This window comes from Buteo buteo, chromosome 7 (genome assembly GCF_964188355.1).
Source record: "Buteo buteo chromosome 7, bButBut1.hap1.1, whole genome shotgun sequence".
NCBI classification, from domain to species: domain Eukaryota; kingdom Metazoa; phylum Chordata; class Aves; order Accipitriformes; family Accipitridae; genus Buteo; species Buteo buteo.
Window position 1 is genome coordinate 32,521,467 of NC_134177.1, and position 15,117 is coordinate 32,536,583.

A 15,117-nucleotide genomic window follows, 5' to 3' on the forward strand; every position below is an offset into this window, starting at 1 on the left:
TTCCAACTTGAAGCATTTGGATCCATGAGATTTATTTAATCAGATCCAAAAAGGAGTTTTCTGGAACACTACAAGACTACCTTCAGAGATTGAAAATACTTATCTCTTCATTTCAACTCAGAAAGTTGTGCAAAAAACCCAGCAGCAGCAGACAAAAAATTACTCTCTCACAGACTTGGCAAATGCAGTCACAGATCTTCTGCCTGGCAAAAGAGTACTCGTGCAAAAGCAAGAACAAGAGTAACCTTGATAATGGCCAGTAAAAGCCAGCAGAATAATCTGCTCCACCTATGATTACTAAAAACATGTGCAGATGCTCTAATGCAACACGCAGTTCCTCAAAGCCTTCCCACCTCTAAAACGGCAGGCACCAATCTCCACAGGACTTGCTGAAACATCTCTTTCCAGCTTTAGGGGGTCTCAGATAAAAGTGTTTGGTCATGCCAAACCACATACCCACCAAAACCAACAGTTATTTTTATTTGACTTTCCTTTATGGGGAGGGGAGAGGAAACTAGGCTAACCTAAGATACTCAAAACAAGCACAGATCTCCCTAATTTACAAGCACAAACAAGCAAGAAACCCCCTTCAAATGATGCAGTGGAGGAAACAGCTAAAAAACAGAAATAAAAAAATATCTGAGCCCATCAAACATAAATTTTTCATGAAGATATACAAGGGGAGACACATTAACCAAACTGACTGCTCAGCAAGGCTGACCCACTAATGGAGCCAATAAATTGCCAGAGTCTTTTTTTCAAGATTAACAGTCACAAGCACCAATTTCCCTCCTTGAACCAGCAAGGCTACAGCCATGAAGTTTATAAACAGGTCCTTTCTAGCCATCTTCCCTTTACTGCTACATCTGACAGAGACAATGCATAATACTCCCACTCTAACGATAGTATAGGAGAACCTCAGTCTTTCGCCAAATCAGACTGAATGACACATATAACATACCCACCCAAATTATTTCCAATTTGTCTTTTTCCCTCAATTTCCTTATGATTTTTGCTGAGTCACACAAACAGAAGGGAAAACAGCATGGAGAAAAATCACTGCCATTTAATTGCTAAGTGTAGAAGAGAGTTGGGGGAAAAAAAAGCATGGTCAACAGAAGAAATAAAAAAAACAGAAAGGAAATGATCTTTTCTTCAGAAGAAGGAATAGTCTCTCCAAAACTGTAATGAGAAGTGCTTAGCAGATGTGCAAAGTCTTGCACTGAAAACAAGCAACCAGTCTGCAAAAATGCCACATTCGAAATAAAAAACCTAGAGCCCAGTCTCCTAAGAAGCAACCAGTGGTAGACATCACCTTCTCATCCCCTTGACAGCCGAGACAAATAAGCATATTTCACCTAGTACTTCTTCAGCACACAATGCTTACAGCTGAGTCATCCTCACCCCTTGGTGCAAGCACAATAAAGTACAACTTTCATATAATCATTGATAAAGATAAGTGAAGCAGATTACAATTCTAAGATTCTGGCAGCCTTCCAAACTGGCAGATCAGATTCTCAAAGTCTATATATGTAGCAAAACCAAACCAAACCAAAAACATGAAACAGCAATAGCAGAAAACTTGGTAAGGACAAATTTTTCTCCCAAATTTTCAATGTTTGACTTTCTGAATGGGGGAGGGAGGGACAATTTCTTAATTATCAGCTATGTTTTGTGACTGAAAAAGATATCAAAAGGGAAAAAAAATAAGAGGAGGCACTGACTAGAGACAAGATGTGCAAGAGTCCTGGTAAAAGCCCATTAGTGCATAGAAAATTTAAACAAATCAGTGATACTCGACTTCACTGTATACTGTGGCCACCTGCAAGTCTTGTGATACACTACCACTTTCTCCCTTTAAACCATGCATAGCAATCAACTCCCACCTGAATCGTCATTTCTGCTTCATAAATTAAATTTGGGACTATTGAACTGTGGTGGCATATTTTACAACCAGTGAACTAGAAGCCTCTTCTCTGCTTTATCGCCTCCAAAACAGTTCAAACACCACAGACCACAGTACCAGACAGGCCTCAGAAATGACTCCCCAACTGTCTTTACTTCCCATTTCCCCTAAGTTTGGCAGGAAAACTCACTCAGCAAGGCTATAACTTCGTTATTGGCAGCTGATGACAGCAGTACACAGAAATGAGCCAAACGGCTGAGCTGACAGCCGCAGATGACCATTCCCACCTTGCTCCGAGAAGCAGCCCTTGCAGGTCCGCAGAGCACGATAGATGAGGAATTAAATCAAGAGGGATCCATTTCCACCCTCTGCCGCAGGGCTGGGTAGTTACCGCCTACCAGCTGAATTCAGGCCATGCTTCATTTTATACAGCCCACAGCTAGTTTTCCTTCAACGAACCATTGTGCAACGCTGCATAATGATAACATGTACCCAAAGGTGTTTGAAAAACCCTATTCAGCCCTCAACAAGGAAATTACTTACCCCTGCTCTACCTACTTACAAACCTGAGTCAATTGAAGACAGACAAGACAGCCTGCAGCGTGCAAATCACATGCAAATCCATGATTCAAGGTGTTTGGTCTTACTCATATTTCACTAACTAGAAGACACTTTTCAGCCTTTATTTTCATGAGCTGAGGTTTTCTAAAGATCAAAGGAGAATGGGGAAAAGGGCAAGTAGGGAAAGTTTACAAGAAAAAAAAAAGTCGTCTGCATCTCATCGTTGAGATTCTCTCTTAATTAAACCTGGCATCGACAGGCAGGGAGGGCTCACACATTCCAGAGCAAAAGTTATTTGAATAAAGGCTACCCTGCACAAGGTACCTATACAGCTCAGTGCACTTCTGTATTTCTAACAGCACTCATAGCTGTTTAACCTAGACAATCAACACTCAGTAGAGCAATGACATAGCTCTAACAATGCCAGGCTGCTGGTGTTGTGTGGAGAGATCACCAGTAACTCTAATAGAAAGCAAAGGGGTTTTTTTAACCTCTGGAAATATTGTTGGGCAATGGTAAGACAAGGCCGTGGCTTACCCAACCAGATTAGAGGTGCAGGGCTAACTGGAAAGAGAAGAGGAAACACGCAGTGTGTACCAGGATGGCAAAAAAAAGAAAGAATCCAAGATTAAGAGATCCATCACTCAATCATCACACTGGTAGAGCTGTCAAATGTCAGCTATGGAAAAAAGGAATAATAAGGGAAAAGACAAAGGGGAAATAAGAGAGAAATAGCTCCTTCCAGAAAAAGCTATCTTTTTCATATGCAGTCAGAATGGAGCTCTTTGTTTCTCTCTAGTGGCTGGCCAAGGCCTGCTTCAACTGCAGTTACCACTAGCAGATAGTGGTAACTTTAGCTCAGCTCAACAGCCCTGGGGACCAAACCCTCAAATCTTCTTGCAGTGCTGTCAGACAGGGCCAGCCTGGCATGAAATGCCACAATGAGAAATTCTGCCACTTCCGAATCGGTTTTCCCAGCCATGGTGCGCACCAGCCAACACCAGCATGGCGTGCTGCCGCCGGGATGATCACAACCACTTGGAACGGTTCACCAGTTTGCCAAAACCCCTATGTGAACAGCCCCAAGTTCAAGACACTTACTTCTTAATACCCACGCTGAACATAAATTCAGCCAGAAAGAGCAAAGTCTACAAGAAATCAAATGCAGGATCTGTAAACACAAAAAGCACTTGAGCATGGCAACAGGTCTTTCAAGAAAAAAAAAACCAACAAAAAACACCACCAAAAACAAACAACCACAACCTGAGATGGCATGGGTGGACACAACTAATTTCCTAAGCATATTCTAGCAGCACCATACAGAAAACTAGAGATCATTTCTCCTGGGAGAATTATATTCTATTTGTGCCATGACAGACAAGTACAATGACTTCTTCAAACGCTCAAACTCCTACACGAGAAGAGTTCCCTGCAGCATCCTACTTCTGCACCAGGCAAGTTCACTTGCCCCTAGCTGGGAAAGCTATTCTTGGCTAGTATGCACAAATTGTACAAGCCTTAAGCCCTCTTAGAAACACACATAGCTTCTAGACTTCACTGTCACCCGAATAACCTACAAACATTGATCGGTTCAGTCATGCCCAAGGCTGCAGATAGCACTGCTGCCACTAATGTTTTTGCCAAGGTCTGGCTCTCTCGCCTCTAACCAGGGTCCTGCCCGTATCAGCAAAACTGATAATCCCCCCACCACAGCCAGACTGCTTCTGATAACAGAAAAAGTACAAAGCAGGGTTGATTGCTGCAGTTACTTGGAGGAAAACTGGGAACAGCAGACAACAGCAAAGTAGTTTCCCTGCAAGACACTTAGCAATAGCCAGCCATAGATCTTGATGGGGAAGCAGGGCATCCTGTAAGTTTGGAAGTGAGGCTGACAATTTATTAAAATAAAAACAACAACAAAATCAATGAGAAAGCAGCACACTCAGGAAGGGTCACCCCAGCATTTCTGTACCAACAGCAGCTCAGGGCTGTAGGATAGCATCAGATCTTAGTAAAATACTCCCCAGAGCTCAGTGACAAAACCTCACTAACACTGGTTCTGCCCACAGCTAGTTTGTACGAGTGTTTCAATATTGTCACATTCAGACATAACTTCATTACACTGCTGAAGTTTAAAGTCCTACAAATTTTTATACAAAGAGACAAGCAATTAGCCTGTTTTTTCCTGGCATATTTAACTCTATTAGGAGAGGTAAAGATACCTAGATGGGGCATGCAACCAAATTCTGCAGTCATTGCACAACATCACAGGCAATCCCTTCCTCATTATTTCAAACAGCAATAAACAGTACAAAAATCACAAACTGCAGCTGTCACAACTCATATCAACATGAATTTCTAAGATCTCTACGCACATAAAATTTTGGACATGAAGACCCGCGTTCATCAACAGAAAAACAGCAAGCTGTAATATCTAGAAATACATGCGGAAAAGTGAGCAAGGGAAACTGGCTTTGTAAATCATTCACCTGTGTTCACACTCCAGTACTCTTTTTGTGACACTGCCCTGGTTTGCCTCGCATGCTGTTACAGGTTTTCTACTTTAAAATTACTTGCACACTTACAAGCAACATATTAAAGTACAGTTTAACACAGCAATTCCCTGAAATTTGGGCAAATGTTCTTGTATGTCTTTCAGGGAGCCAAAGCACTCATTTGGAAGCTGGAAAGAACAATTTGCATTCAAAAAACTGGTTGCCAGAATTAGTTTTTAAACTTATTTTCTAATTTTTCTTTTTTAAGTCATTTATAGTAAAACTACTTCTCTCACTCATCTCACTCATAAACAGGTTTTTATCCAAAATGCTGAAGAAATGAATCCAAATCAACTAGAACTGGTGCACAAGCTACAAATCAAAACATATTTTAAAAATCCACCAAAAAAAGCTTAAAATTGTATCATAATTCAAAAACAACATATCTTTATTCCTCATATGCTGATGTGGAAACTAATTTTTGCCAAGCCTACAAGACAACTATAGGAGCCAGTAAGCAGAAAAAACAACAACAAAACCACCCCAAAAAACCAACCAACCTCTTCTGTGTATTATTACTACATACACTTCTTACATTTCACAAATCAAATGTATGATAAAACTATCCTAAACATATATGTATGTAAATAATGTACAATTGTTTAAACAACAATTATGAGTGGTCAAACAAATTTATCAAATTTTGAAAGTGATGTAATACATCCTACCATTTTATGTTAGCACACTTCACAGAAGTTACTATTTTATCCCTGCTTTACTGATGGAGAAGTAGACAGACACAAATTGTCTCTAGCCAGCTACAACTGTTTATATAGGATGCTGCAGCACCAGGACCACAAAATTGATTGTGCAGCTCAAGAAATACTTTTTAAAAAATAAAAATACAAAATGAACAACAGTTACCAACTGAATAGACAAAAGGACTGTGAAAATTACAACAACACAGGATAACCAGCACCCTGTGAAGCAGAAGAGCTTCCAAAGGAAGCTGCCGAGTTAAAATAATATTTAAACAGTTGACAAAACATAATATTGAACTTCAAAAGCTGCTTATATCATTGTACAAATTATGACAGGAGTTTAACACAGAAACATATATAAAAGAGCAAATACTGTGTGAAAGGCCTCTATCGCTGGTGACAGGTTATCTTTGGCCATCTATCTATCAGGTTCTTGGCAATTTATACAAGATGTTAAGCAACTGTAAATGTGATCCTATTGAACTTACTATTCAAAGTGTTTCCTTAGGGTGTTTTATACTATTAGTATTTCAGCCATCACGGCTAAGCTGTAACACCTGGGCTGTCTAGGCAAGGATGCTGCAGTACTGCAGCACTTGGAGAAATTTAACTTTAAGTAGCCCTTCCAGCTCCACATATTATAACTATGTACCTGTTCAATAAAGAATGAGTGAAATTCTTATGGGCAAAATTATAAGATTTCAGTGAAATACTACAGAGCAAGAGTAAAGCTTCAGAAAATGCATTTTTGTGAGGCTCAGGCATTTACATACAAAAAGGATGCAGTTCTCAAACCTAGTTTTACCTTATTATCTTGCCTCCAATAACAGTTTTGCAATTATAAAGCAGCTGAAGGTGTCTGTGAGGATGAGACTGAACGCACATAAAACAGACCTCAAAGACTAATGTCTACCATCTACAAAACACAAAAACCTGTCCATGAAATGAAGGCTTCCATCCACAAGGTCCTCACATGCATGCATACCACCCCAATAAAAACCCTAAAGCTATTTACTGTAAGAGATACCCCACTTATCTGAGGGGCTCTAATGCCATTGCAAGGGATGCATGATAATAATCTATGAAAAAAACAGAAGACATCGCTCATGCTGTGCCATCAACACAAGAACTGAAGACTTGCATTATAGCATTACCTTAATCTTCAGCACTACCTGAGCCCTAAATCACAGGAAGATGAAGGATATATCAGGCAGGCATAATTGATAATCCACTCCATCTGGAGGTACTGCAAAACCAGGGTACTGCAGAGAGCAGCTGAACCAAGTCCTGGGCCACATCCCAGCTCCAAAACACCATTTAAAAGAGTCCTTACACTGAAGCCAATATCCATCAAGAAGAGACAGCACCTTGGGCAAGACACATGGACAGCCCAACCCACCACAACAATTCTACACCTTCCAAGTCTTCCTCTTTTTCATTTACATTACGTTTTTCATTTCATTACTGTTAGCTGCTACCAATGAGTCTGAACATATGAGCAAGGGCGTAAAACATTTTGTTGCAACAGATGAGCATAGAAGACTTACAAATTCCGTGATTATGAAAATTCAAACACACTTATTTTTTTTAATAAAAAAAAAATTCTCCTCTCATAAAATTCATTGTAACTATGGAAAAAGTTAACCCTAACATAATACCTTTAGAAGTGGTCAATTTTCCAACAGCTTGTCATCTAAGGGAAAATTTTCTCAGGTCCTTTCAATTCTGTTAAGAAAACAGGAAGTGAATTTCAGTAACCCATTTCAACTGAGTAAAATAGAGATAAAGATCTCTATTAAACTTGGCAACAAAGAGAGAGACCACAAAATATCAGTTTGAGCAGTCACTTGCCACCAGTCTATCGCCACACTGCTCACTGGATCGTTTAGGTTGGAAAAGACCTTTAAGATCGAGTCCAACCGTCAACCCAACACCACCATGCCCACTAAACCATGTCCAGAAGTGTCTCGTCCACATGTTTTTTGAATACCTCCAGGGACGGTGACTCCACCACTTCCCTTGGCAGCCTGTTCCAATGCCTGACAACCCTTTCAGTAAAGAAATTTTTACTAATATCCAATCTAAACCTCCCCTGCCGCAACTTGAGGCCATTTCTTCTCATCCTGTCACTAGTTACTTGATAGGAGAGACCAGTACCCACCTCACTACAACCTCCTTTCAGGTAGTTGTAGAGAGCGATAAGGTCTCCCCTCAGCCTCCTTTTCTCCAGACCAAACAACACCAGTTCCTTCAGCTGCTCCTCATAAGACTTGTGCTCCAGGCCCCTCACCAGCTCTGGCCCATCATCCACCATTGCCCAGATATGAATGAGCACATGGGCAGTACATGTGAAGCCAAAAAGAAAGCACTGATGATACCCATACCTCATTTAGGAAATTAAAAACATTAAAAAAAGAAAGGGACAATTAAGACCCCAAATGTTGAGGATTACTGACAAGTTATTTAACAAAATGACAAAACAGTTAAGGGTTAGGAAGAGAAAGCTCTTTCAGCAGCGTAGGAAACATGATCACTCTCAATAATCAGAGTGACATGGAACAAAAGTTACATCTATTTTCCATCTTGACCAAGATCCTTGAAACAAAGGGACTTCTACAGTTAAGATGCAGTTTTAAATTTAGGAAGCTGGCATCTCACTTTGGCCCGTGGGCTTTGAAAGAGCTAAGGGAGCACAACCATCACCAGTCACTTAGACAAATAAGATCTGGTAGAAAAGTACTGCCAAAGACTAACTTTCAAAGATTTTCAATAGCAGGGCAAAGAGGATCCCCAAAGAGTCATGCTTAAAACGTTACAAGATAAAAGTCAGTGCCAACCATGTGTCTGACAAGCATCTCTTAGCAGCAATGAAGGAGTGAAAAAAAAAGATTTAAATCCTGTTAGTGTTAATACAAATTTTGTTTTGCTGGAGTAGCAAAATCATCACTACCATGAATTAAACCAAATTAGAAGTCATTTCATCTTGGTATTTTCACTTATCGTTCATTCTTTTAGTTTATTCCCCAACCCTTCTTTCTAATATTTTTTTAAGACACAAAGACTTTATTACGTTAGATGGTCCAAGCTCTAGTAATATTGCTGTGGATGTGCTATCGTATAGGTTTACCAGGTGCCTTCACTTCTTCCATGAGTAATATTCAATCCAGTTTTACCAAGCATGAGTACATTTGCTTGTGCTGCAAAAAGACTATAAGACTTCCCACTGTACACACAACAAGCCAAGAATGAGTATTACGCCTCTCGGAAGTAAAATATTTTACAATGGAATAATTATTAATAAATAAAAAAATAAAAGACATCACAACCACATACTAAAACACAGAGCCCTGCTTGTGAAGAAAGCATCCAAACCAGCTGTACTGAACTATTCTGAATTTTTATTTTCCATTTCCAACAGCTACCTGGAAAAAATAATCTATACCTAAAAATGTCAACACCAATCCCCTCTCAAAAAGAAAAAACCCAACAAAAACCAAAAACCAACCACACCCAACCAAAACCAAAACACTACTATACCACATATATAAAATCCCTGCAAATAGGTCTAGAAGAGCTGGAAAGAAAAAGTAGCACTCACAAAAGCAATGAGTCACCAGCACTGCCAACACATACTTTGGTTACTGCAAAATAGTCCTCATCCCATCACTCTGCCATATTCTTTGCAACATGCCAGAAACAAACATCAGGAGGAGGTACTTGCATGAATTTCCTGACAGTGGCCATAGAGGCCCTCTTTACCACAAAGAATTACTTCATAAGCTTGGACATTAGTATCAGAGACCCTCAGCGTGTTAGCACCAGATTAAAATTAACTGTTCTTGTTGCTAAATATCTTTGAAAATCCTGGATATCACTTGCACCGTTCAGTGGAAAATGCAAGGAGACAAGCAGAAAAGATTTTACTAAGTATTTCATACTTAGTGAAAAATCAAACATTTCACATAATTCATTTTTTTAATAGTGACAGCTAGCATTTCACACATTGAAAAAAAGGCCTCTTTCAAAGTAATAAATCATTTAACAACATTAGAAACCTATTTTCTATGCCATAGAAAATGATGCTAGTATTTTGTGATAAGATCTACGAATAAACACCCATTTGTTCATTTTATGTTTGATCTGAAGGAACATTCCCAAAAGCTTGGAAACACAGGTGAAAAAGGCAGAAAGAGCAGAAAACCAGACACACAACTCTCCAGCTATCACAATCTGGGCCATTAGTGTCAGATCACTGAGCAAAATTTTCAAGCCAAGTTTAACATCAGTGATTCCTTTTCCATCAGTTTAGTTCCCTGACACAGACCACCGCAGACTCAGGGATGCCACAGCGCTAGCTCATCTGAGTGGGTAGAAACAACTGTTTGGGGGCTGGGGAGAGCAAGACCCTCTCCTTTCCCCCTCCAACCCAAACAGCTGGTTCTCATATTTACCTAGGTGTAAAATCAAGCAGCACCCTTACAGTCACAGCAGGTGGACTTAATGTCCTGGTAAAAATCTTAAGCACTCAGCTTATTTAACAGTAGTATAAAACATCAAGTATGTCATGAACTGCAATCAACCTCTTGGCCCAAAGCAAGCAAACATGGTAACAGCTATCTGAGATCACATAGGAAGTCAGCCAGGTTCAGAAGACGACTCAACTAAGATCCAAACGTTTCCCAAGCTGACCACTAACCCCATTGCTACATTCTGTATTCCCAAACTACATGAGCTGCAAAACTAAGATCACATCTTTTTACACCACCAAGTAGCTGCTGTTGAACTAGGAAGCATCTCTCTGCGTGCTCGCAGCACACCAACACAGGGGTGGGAAAACTGCCTTAGCGTGTGCATTTAAAGCAACGTTTCTGTATGAATTGGCCAAAAATCACTTATGGACACATAGCTGGGACTCTGTATGGATGACCGTTCTCGCCCTTTGGCCCCTTCTCCTCCAGCACCTTCAGGGAGTATTTGCTGCTGGCATTTTAGGCAGCCTGTGGGCTGTCAGACTTAGGTGACCTGTCCGTAGCAAGAGAGGGAGATCCTTTCTGTGACCTCCTACATTCCAAAGAGGTCTTTTTCAGCAGCACCTGAAATTGGGCCAGAAGTTGTTTTTCCTCAATTCTGATAAAGAGTTTAAAAGAGGGTGGCCTTTTGCAGTAGACAGGCTTAGGGGAAAGCTATTTTCATTTTCATTCCTCCAGGTTCTCATTTTGTTGGAGACCTTTTCAAGAGGAAAGGGCTTAAACATTCAAAGGTGATTTTAAAAAGCATTTCCAGAAACAGCCTTTTCTCGCTTTTGTCCAAGAGGTACCCCAAGAGAGGGGTTAAAGCAGTTCTAAAATGATTGTAAATGAAGAAGAAATACAACTTAGATTAGAAGGTATTACACTTGTTTCTAAAATAAACCCTACACTATCAGATAAAACTCTAACTTCACTCATTAAAGAAACTACAGGAAAGCCTTTGTATGCTGACAGTTACAAACTCCTGTGTGTACACAGAGTCAAACATCCAGCACCTAAACAGGAAGCAGAAAACTTCAGGAAAAAAAAAAAAGTAGAAATTGAATTGGAAAGAGTTTTTAGTGTATTTCCATCCCTTAATAGACCTGCCAGCTGCCCTCATTCTGTTTCACATGATGTTAAATCCTTTTCTTAACACAGTACACCATTTTTAAATCACAGTCATCCTTGTCCTAACATGTTGGTTCCATCTTACAGCTGCTTCTCTTTGAAATGAAACTATAAAATTAGAAAGAATTAAACCTCTCTTATCAAAATTACTCCTTTAAAGATAGGAAACAATTTTTGCTAATTGGCAGAGAGAATAGCCCTGACCAAAAATTCAAATATAGTACAGTCGCTGGCAACAGGTAAGCACATATCTTCCAGGACGACATCCAGTATTTCAGGAACAAACTCATGCAGCTTAAGCATTCAACTTTGGGCAAACTTGTCATTGCCAGGGCTACACCAACACCAATGCCAGGCTTAGATCTTTGGGGAAACAACGACCTATCTATTATACAAAGCACCCAATACTTTCTAGCAGTCTTAAAAATAACCATATTTCACTAGTAAGGTGTGTTCATTAAAACAATTCTAAGCACCAGTACAACATTAGCAGCTGAAGCGAAGATTTTTAAAAGGATTTTGAAATTCATGAATATAAGTTAAATACATCAATTTGAGAATTTTAAAATCCACTCGTCTTGCCTGAAGAAAAAAAGAAGCCTCACCAATTTCTGAAGTGTTTCGATGTACCATAACCTCAGCCTTTCGAAGGCATAAGGAACTCCTTTTGTGAATTCACAGATAGTGTGTCTAATCACCCAAAATTTATCTAAAAAGCAAAAATGAAACTCCTGTCAATTTTAAGACCTGTTCCTAACATTTACATCTCTGCCTGCCAGGTGAGACACTTTCAAAGCCTGATTAACCCCTGTTCCCAGCTGAGAAAATAGAAAGAATGATTGACTTGAAAAACTGGCAAGTCAGATACAGAATTTGGACTAAAAACCAGTGTTTCCAACTCTCAGTGACAGACTTTGTCTACTACTTCAGCCAAAATACAAGTGCTGAAGTGTGTATTTTCCAATTAAAGCAAGGCACAACTTTACATGAGATTGCACTCTGAGATCTCATAAGTCTTAAGTATGGCTTGAATATAACTGGTAAGCTCAATCTACGCCTTGCTATCTGGGCCCCAGCTAGGTAGGTCACTAGGAGATCTCTTATTCTCACCTGAAAACATCCCCTACCTCCTACCACCTGCATTTAAATGCAAGTAAGAGCTTTCTAAAAATCTTACAACACAGCAACCTCAAGACACCCTAATTCCAAACAGCAAAGCACAATAAGAATCCTCAGGCCTTCACGGAATGCTGCAGTGTTTCCTTGCTAAAAAGAAACTGCCTTCAAAACCGGTGCCTTGCCCAAGGGTGTCTTGCCCTTTGCCACAAGGCGAGTACCCCAGACTCCTTTCCTCTTTCCCACGTACTGCCCACCATCCCCCTGCACAAGCCCAGCTGCCCTCACACCACATCAAGAGCCCAGAGCTTCCCCTCTTGCTCACACACACCCGCACATGCATGTGGACCCCTTCCCCTATGGCCTTGCTATGCCAGAAGGCTGGAGAAAACACTGATTTTTGTCTAACGTAGTCCTGCAAATACCGAAAGCTTGCAGGAGATGCAGCCTCCTCCATGGTGCTTCCCCAGACAAATTGACCTTGCCAAGGTGCAAAATCAATACAGTACCGGCCAAGCGCTGCATTAAGAGGACTGTATCGCTTCCGAGAGTCAACCTGGTAGCTCAGCCTGGCACCCAAGTGCCTGGAGAGATTAGTTACCTTTAGTAGCGCTGCACTTCACAGGGCAAGTGGTAACCTCAGTGTTTGTGATGTTAAACTTAATTGAAAAGGTACCTTTCAGTTACTGTTACTACCACAGCAGGTACAGAAACCTCTCCAAGATGACACTATGCGATTACAAAGCTCTCTCCAAGGTTTGGCCAGACAATCAAATTTGATTTAGATTTAGAAAGGAGGTGCATCCTTGGAAAACTAAAAGCGGAGTTTGCTGCAGCCTTTCTCAATTTCTCTCCTAGTCCAAGCGAGTGCCTTTTCTTTGACAAGAACAGAGTAGAACTGATCGCAGCAACTACGTTTCTAGAAAAAGAAGGGAAAGTTGCCTTCTTTTGGCAACTCAGTTGCCTTTTCCCAACTGCCAGCAGAAATACAATTCATCAGGATGCTTGCTAATACACAGTGCCTGGCTGCTAAAGACCTCTCCTTCCTCTCGCTCTCCCCATCACCATGCTGCCACTACCTCCTCCTCCTGGATGCTTTGGTGAGCCAACTTACTTTCAAAGCTTCCTGCCTGCATCCCAGTTTCTGACCCTAGGCCTTGCATCCCTGCTGGTGTTATCACTGGGCCCAGCCATCTAGAACAGCATCTCTGTAACTAGGGGTTGTTTTCAGAACAAACAGCTTTTTCTTTGTTGTGGCTGCCACAGAGACATGTCAATAAATGTGCATGTTGTACGAAACAAGAATATACTGGCACAAAACTCACAGGGAAGCTCTCAGTGCCTCAGAAACCTCCTAATGCAGAAAACAGATAAAAGGTAAAAAAAAAAAAACAAACCCAAGACTGATGCAAGAACTCTGAAGCAGAAGTATCTCTTATTAATAAAACACAGAGACCTAGATTCAGATCCCTACGGCTTTTCATACCATCAGAAGAACAAAATCTGCAGCATCAACACCCTTAACACTTATTTTAAAATTCTTTAGAAACCAAAGGTGCTTGAATAATTTTCTCTTTTAACCATAACTGAAAGGCTGACTTAAACAATGCAAGCACGCACGAGTTTTTAAAAGGATACATTTTAAAATAAGCACAAGATTAGACCTGCCATACATGGTCACAGCATTCACCCCTCCACTCCAGCATCCATCCCAAACAGGGAACACAAGCAGGTGCCTCTGGAAAGAAACTCCCCCAGTTGGCCAAATGTCCCAAGTTGTAACTCAGTACAAATCTCATCCCAGTAAATCAGCCCCTGACAAGCTGTGGCATGGCAGCTCAGAGAGCACGCCTCAGATGCACCGAAACACATTGCACCACGTTAAAAAGTGCAAGATACATAGACAGAAGTGTTATTCCTCATGTAACAGCCCAACATTTTTGTTTTAACAACTATGTCTGCACAAAGCCAAGCCAAATTCCACGTACAACTTGGACAACACTGAAGATATGAGTTACTCTTTCTCAATCATTTTTGCTCTGGCCTCAAGAACTGAAACATCCAACCAGTGAACTTTAGAGTAAGGATTTTCCTTCCTCTGAAACATTACTCAGGGAACTTTTTTTTAAGTCTATTAGTCTGTAATAATGAATTTGTCAGTTCTCTGGTAACATAAAACTGGAACAGTTCATTTGGTTACACATGGATATTTCTTAACCTGCCTCCACAATACCCCTGTGAGTTAAATTACCTCAGTCTCCTAAATGAAGAAACTGAATCATGAAGTAGCTAGTTCCTGGTTTTTAAGGGAGGTATCACTCCAGGGCTCACATTGTGAGGACACTCCATACTGCAAAGTAGATCCTAGACTTTCACAAGAGTGGGCCCACTTTTTCAAGTATAAAAAACACCAAAAAAGAGAAAGACAAAAACAGAGAAAGAAATAAGAAGATAAAAAAAACCCACAATATGCCATGTTTGAATTGCACCTAAAATTGTTACTATTGCAAGACCCCAAAAATTATTATTATTAAAATGCTGCAATATCCGGACTGTCTTCACTCACCGTAAGGCAGCACATGAACTGGTTTATTTTGGCTACAGGCAAAGTGCAACATTGCTCCTGGAAAGCCAGCTGA

The 15,117-nt window shown here is 40.4% G+C and overlaps 1 protein-coding gene across 4 annotated transcripts in view; it reads right to left on the reverse strand.

The window, feature by feature from the left end:
* The window catches only part of PAK2 (p21 (RAC1) activated kinase 2), a 48,094-nt gene that overhangs the window by 31,988 nt on the left and 989 nt on the right, over window positions 1–15,117 (reverse strand). Inside the window, exon 2 of one of the 4 annotated variants that reach the window (XM_075032242.1) lies at window positions 7,382–7,448. The exons of the other annotated variants lie outside the window; for them this stretch is intronic. The gene's annotated coding sequence lies outside the window, so the exon portion shown is untranslated. The remainder of the gene's footprint in view (window positions 1–7,381; window positions 7,449–15,117) is intronic. 4 annotated transcript variants of the gene reach the window in all.